The sequence below is a fragment of the Electrona antarctica genome (assembly GCF_951216825.1).
Source record: "Electrona antarctica genome assembly, chromosome: 20".
Taxonomy (NCBI): Eukaryota; Metazoa; Chordata; class Actinopteri; order Myctophiformes; family Myctophidae; genus Electrona; species Electrona antarctica.
The window spans coordinates 38,347,856-38,354,689 of record NC_136801.1 but is presented as its reverse complement, the minus strand read 5'-3'; the positions used below and the strand labels follow the sequence as shown (position 1 = coordinate 38,354,689).

At 39.9% G+C, this 6,834-nt stretch overlaps 1 long non-coding RNA gene across 1 annotated transcript; it reads right to left on the bottom strand.

Moving 5' to 3' along the window:
* Nucleotides 1-2,047: 2,047 nt before the first annotated feature.
* On the bottom strand, nucleotides 2,048-6,371 carry LOC306913368. Its single transcript, XR_013788519.1, has 3 exons — nucleotides 5,997-6,371; nucleotides 4,889-4,954; nucleotides 2,048-3,656 (listed from the first exon to the last, which is right to left on the bottom strand). It is a non-coding gene; the product is annotated as an uncharacterized lncRNA (long non-coding RNA).
* Between the last annotated feature and the right edge of the window lie 463 nt (nucleotides 6,372-6,834).

Genomic DNA, 6,834 nt, shown 5'->3' with positions numbered 1-6,834 from the left:
CCACACATGCCAGGGCTGATTTCCTGTGCCAGTCCGTGCCTGATGTCGGGTGACAACCTCATACTGTATGTCCAAAAGTGTTACTTTTCAGGATAAAAATTCAAAAGTATCATTCTACACAAGCTCAAAACACTTCACTTCAAGCTACTTTTGACGCTTTTGTGTGATGCTGAAATAAAAGGTTTCTGGCCAACAGTGACGATATGTATTACACTATGGACAAAGGCGTGAGTATGTAATGTTATTTAAAATGCAGATGGGATTCCAATCATTAATAATCAAAAGTGCAAATACATCTTTAAATCTGAAATGCTCCACCATTATTTTGACCTTGGTCCAGTACATAAAAGGAAAGGACAATTAATATTGACATTGAGACAATATTCAATATTGAAGTCAAGAACACAGTATTTTACAAATCAAAATGTATGATGCTTTGTGGTAAAATAAAGTATTTGAGTAAAAACTAATAATTGTGAGGTGACATAGGCAATGTTTCACTGAGAACCTGACAAAACACTGACGTAATTTTATATTTCCAGTGTGTACATGAAGGCAACATCAAAAGCATTCATAAACACCCAAAAGTAGACTCAACTTATTTTCCAACCAATTGTTTGTGCTTCGTAAATACACTGCATTTTTCAAATGCAATCTTATTACATTTTTTCAGTGGCGTCCAATATGTTGAAATAGTATGTAAAAGTGAAAAAAAGGGTCATATAAAGATATTTGTTTTAATTTATTTTTTATCCCACGACTTTGCAACCCATTTTTTCACCCAGTGTCAATTATTTAATGTAATCGTGGGCACTACAGTTCCTCTGCCAACCTGGGGGGGCAGCGAATTGACCTCATGCTTCCTTCTATGCATGGGGAGTCCAAGGAGTTTCCCCGGCCAGAGGTAGCGCGTGGAAGGAACGTTATTCCAGTCAGTTCCTTTCGCCTCCATCAGGCGCCCGGCTTTTTAAATAAATAAAAATATTGGTACATTACAATCTTTCTATGAAGTATATGAAGGGCAAATTCAAAAGTATGTGAAACAAACAGCCAAAATAGCCCGGGTTCATGGATATTATAGTGCATTAAATTAATATGATTATTCCATTTGAAATCTTGACAAATATGGACATGCACATATTATTCTACCAGTAACCTATGAGTTGCAAATAAAATACAAAAGGAAATAAAAACACAATAATTTAATATTCCATCATCATATTCTGATTGTGGGTGACATTTGTACAAGCTTCTATCATTTACAGGTTACAGAAAGGATTAAAGAATAGAGAAAGAAAGACATAAGTAAACCAAGTCAGTGTCAAAACATCATGTATGAATTAAAATCCATTGACCTAAAAAAAAAGATTTCCATGAGTGACTCTTCTGCTTTAGTATCTATGATTTGTCGTTGTCTGGATTAGAATGAATGATCATTTGTTATGTGTCAAGTGTTTATTAATGTTCAACTAACAACTTCTACTCTAAATGACTTGAATACATTATTGTCGCAGTATTCAGATGCCACACATTTGCCACACACGAAAACTACGTGTATTTTCCAACTGCATGAGTTCTCATGTGTCTTTTTAGATCACCCTTTTGACTACAACTTTTGCCACAAACTGTACAAGTAAAGGGTTTTTCCCCTGTATGGGTCCTCATGTGTCTATTTAGAATGTGCGTTCGACTAAAGTCCTTGCCACAAATTCTACAACTAAAGGGCTTTTCACCTGTATGAGTTATCATGTGTCTTTTTAAATCGTCCATTCGACCGAAGCATTTGCCACAATCTCTACAAGTAAAAGGTTTTTCACCTGTATGAGTCGTCATGTGTCTTTTTAGAGCAGACGCTGACTTAGAGGCTTGGCCACATACTGTACAAGTAAAGGGCTTTTCCCCTGTATGCGTTCTCATGTGTTCTTTCATATAACCACTGTACCCAAAGCCTTTGCCACACACTTTACAAGTAAATGGTTTTTCCCCTGTATGAGTCCTCATGTGTGTTTTTAGACAACCCTTTAAACTATAGCTTTTGCCGCACATTGTACAAGTAAAGGGTCTTTCACCTGTATGAGTCCTCATGTGTGTTTTTATAGTACCACTCTGACTAAAGCTTTTGCCACACACTGTACAAGTGAAGGGTTTTTCCCCTGTATGAATCATCATGTGTAATTTTAATCCACCTTTTAGACTACAGCCTTTGCCACACACTCTACAAGTAAAGGACCTTTTACCTGTATGAATCATCATGTGTCTTTTTAGACCAGATGTTGAACTATAGCCTTTGCCACAAACTGTACAGGTAAAGGGCTTTTCATTTGTATGACTCCTCAGGTGTCTTTTTAGACCAGACGATGTATACGAGCCTTTGCCACAAACTTTACAAGTAAACGGCTTTTCCCCTGTATGAGTTCTCTCATGTTCTTTTAGAGCACCACTTTGACAAAAGCCTTTGCCACACACTGCACAAATAAATGGTTTTTCCCCTGTATGAATCCTCATGTGTACTTTTAAACCACCCTTTAGACTACAGCCTTTGCCACACACTGTACAAGTAAAGGGTTTTTCCCCTGTATGGTTTTCCAGGTGTTTTTTCATAGTACCAGTTTGACTTATGCCTTTGCCAATAATTTTACAACTAACTGGCTTTTCTCGTGTATGAATCAGTGCGTGTCTTTTCAGAACATACATTCGAATAAAGCCTTTGCCACAAATTTCACAGATAAAGGGTTTTTCCCCTGTATGAATCATTGTGTGTCTCTTAAGACTTTTCTTATCTTTAAATATTTTCTCACAAAATGAACAGAGAAGGCTTTTCTTCCTAGTTTTCAGGTCTTGACAGGGCTTTTCCTCTGTATGAATCTTTGCGTGTGTTTTTAGATTTTGTCTTCGAATAAAGCCTTTTCCACACACTGTACAGCTAAAGGGCTTTTCCCCTGTATGAATCATTGCATGTCTTTTTAGATGATGCATTCGATTAAAGCCTTTGCCACACACTGTACATTTACAGGGTTTTTCTCCTGTATGAATCATTGTGTGTCTCTTCAGACCTCTCTTTTGATTAAATGTTTTGCCACAATATGAACAAAGAAAGCTTTTCTTCCCTGTGTGACTCCTCATGGAGGTAGTGTTCATGTCTTCAGACATCTTGTCTCCTTCCACATCTTGTGTCTCATCTGATTTTAGTGAGTTTAAAGCTGACTGTCCTTCCCTGGTCTCCTCCCAGTCATCACTGTCTTCAACATCAGATTCAAAAGAGTCTGAAGAGAGGAGCTGATCTGTTCCACAGTTGCTGGATAGGGGCTCCATCTCTCTGTTTGCAACATCACCTTCACTTCTCTCTTCAGTGTCAGAATCAGAACAGTGTGCAGAGAGTAGCTGGTCATCACTAGTTGGCTGTGATGGTACCCAGCCTACTATATAAGCTTGTATTTTCATGTGTTCAGTTGAGGTGCCGGCTACAGGCTCTGTCTCTCCGTTGTCATCATCATTTCCACTCTTTACTTCTAGTAATGCTTTACTTCTAGTCAATGTTGAACCATCAGTCTCCTCTGGTCTCTCTTTAATGTGTAGAGGTTGTGGTTCCTCCTGTACCAGACTGGAGCTCCTCTCCTGCTGTTCAGCACAAACCTCCTCTCTGGAGGCTAGGAAGTCTAAGGGGGAAATAAATTAAATGAGAAAAAGCAGAGACATTTTTAAGTGACATCTTCTGTCTCTTTCTTCCACTCGGTTGCCATAGACTTAATCGGTCGAGCCATCACAGCAGCTCAATCAAAGTGGTCCATGGAGGATGACACAGGAAAAACTCCCGGGTTGATTGAATTCATTCATTAACACTTGAATTGCCCGGAACTATTTAATCCATTACATTCATGCGCCCAGTCTATTTATAAACACGGGCGCCTTTTCCGGACGGACCGGCCGGAAGTTCATGATGTTGTGTAGCAGCTAACAATAGCCACAGCACTTTAGAGTCGATCGACAACAACGGGAGACAAGAATAAATCTATCGAGACTAGCGACTGGACCGCGGAGCGCCGTCTAACACAGGATCTTTTTTCAGAAAAAGACGGGATGATTTAGATCGCGATTTATGAACGTTTTAAGATTTTCGTTTTCATCAGCTAAACAGAGGAGGGAGTTTTTTGATGACGTCTCACTCTTGCGCGTCACCGAGGAGAGCCCAGCAGGCGCGCCTGGGCTATACAGCCAGGCGATCCGTTCTCGTATCAATAAACTTCGTCTTTAGGACAATACTTCCTGAGCATCGGGCGTTACTAATAGAAAGGACAAAGAACTTCATCCTGGGCGATGGGAGTGTTAATAAGGATAGGGAGAACATTTCACAAGTCTTGTTACACCGACCGACAGCATTTTTTCTGACGGTTTACGTTGAGACATCCAAACAAACCAGTTCAATATGATGGACGTGTAACATTTTGTCACCTTCGGAGGACAATATGAGTTCACTTTGACACTTGTTTCATGACCATGGATGTGTTCAACTCTCTCTCCACTGCTACAGTAGTTCAATAAAAGCGCTGCTGCATGTTGCATCTCATGCCTGATTTAAACATTATTACATGAGGTGTGCTTTACCGTGATTATCGGCACGACAGCGATGCGGTTTTACCATATACTTTTTTACATATTCCATAAAAGAAAGAAAAGCAGGAAGAAGATACATCTTATTGATACCTGCCCTTATCTATCATTAAAAAAAATCAACTAATTGATGCTTTGCTACAAATCGTTATCGTTGTGGGGCAATGCACTACCAAAATAAAAAAAATATGTTTCGCTTTTCTTTTCTTAAGATGTATTGTTTTTAGCAACAACATTCACATACATGTATAACACAGATATAAATGTTTTTCTTTCTCACCTGTCTTCTTTTTTCCTTTGGACCTTTTCTTTATTTCTTTCTTCTTTTTTTCACCAATTCCTCCACCTATACGTTCACCAAAACAAAAGCAAAAGAACAAACTTGATGCGAACTTGAAATAAGAACAGGTCCACTTGAGTGTAAAATGAAATAAAAAAATGTACACTCTCAAGAGTTAAATTGTTAAACATCTGCATTATTACTTCATTTATAAGTCTACACAATTAGAGAATGTAGACGAATTGTTATTTTGATCGACGTTTGCCTGTTATCTCTCCTAAGTGGTTGAAAACCACTTCACTTATAGATCAGGGGTAAGCAAACTAGCAGAGGTGCCAACATTGGCACAGGGGAGGGTGATCACTGGCACACTAACTGGCATAAGTGTGAGAGAGCTGTGACTGGAGTGGAGTGGAGTGGGGGGTTGGGGTAGGGGAAACTTTTATATATAAAAAAAAACAAAAATGTGAGTACATTTAAAACAATCACAAATCTTGAATGGGGTCCCTCTGTGCCACAACATATTTGCAGATGGTTGTCCATGCCGGGCGAGGCGCGTAGTGTGGATTAAAATGTTGACTGGGCAAATTAGCATCACGAAGGGCTGAGTGAGATCAGGACACACAACTGAAACCGATTATGCCGACTTGCTAGTGGGGGACCGTTTAAAACAAAGGAGGCTTGCTGTGGTTGGTGTGATTTTGTATGTGTGTAACTGTGTATGCATGTCTGTCTGTCTGTGTGTATGAGCACGGAAGTACCATGACAATACCGCTGGATGGCACGTTGAGCAGCGTCACACACGCACACACACACACACACACACACAGTACCACTCACTCAGTTCAGATGGGTCTGATTTTCGCCCCAGTATTTCAGAAGCTAGACTAGGCAAGATCTCAATTTCCTGGGCTTGTGCCCAAGTGGCTACACTGGTGTGTCCATGGCCAAATAGTACATCATTATTAATTTGACATGTAAATGTTTGAGAAATTAAGCATGTCTTAAACACATGTATGCACGCACGCAGCCACGCACGCGAACACACACACACACACACACACACACACACACACACACACACACACACACACACACACAGGCCTACCTGCAGTGTGTAGTTCGGTGTTGAGCTGCAGTGTCTCCAAACTCTCCATCTCTCTCTGGAAAAGGCCACACATGAACTGTGCGGCCGCACTGAGGCGCTCCAACACAAACACTCTGACCTGACAAACATCACCGCTTGTGTGTTTCTCCAAAACACACAAAATCTGCTCTCCCACCGACGTCATGTGTCCGTTTATCTCCAGCCGTACAGACTCCATTTGACGCGTCTTATCTACTTTAAAATACATGTTTCCTCCTTTATGAGACGCTTTAACTCCTTTAAGAGACATTTTAACTGCTTTTATGAGACATTTTGACCTCCTTGTTGTGAGACAGTCTTTGTTTAGGAGAAACCTCGCGTCAACAGGAAGAACTACAAGACCTTCTACTTCCTGGTCAACGTGTGTCAAGCAGCGCAACACAGGATCTTGGGCACTGTTGCCTTAATGCTTTTCGCCCCCTGGTGGAGGAGGTATGTAACTGTCGATGATAGATTTGGAATGGATAGATTTAAACTTCTGGGAACTCAGATTAGGATAAATCAGATCAGATAGATCAGACAATGACTGCGGAGAGAATGTGAACTTACGTGAAATGTTAAAATTGTTTTTTTTCCCCCGTTTTTTTTATTCGCACTATACAAAAACAGTATAAAAACATAACATTTGAAAGAGAAAATAAGTGCAGGTGAAAAAAGATATCCATAAAGGGCTTATACATGGTTATCACCTAAGATAACAAACAAAAAAGTTATGTTAGACAAAGTAATCAAACATAAAGGTACAACAAGCCTACCGGTAGGTAACAACAATTACACTGTATGTGTCTGTATGTGTGTG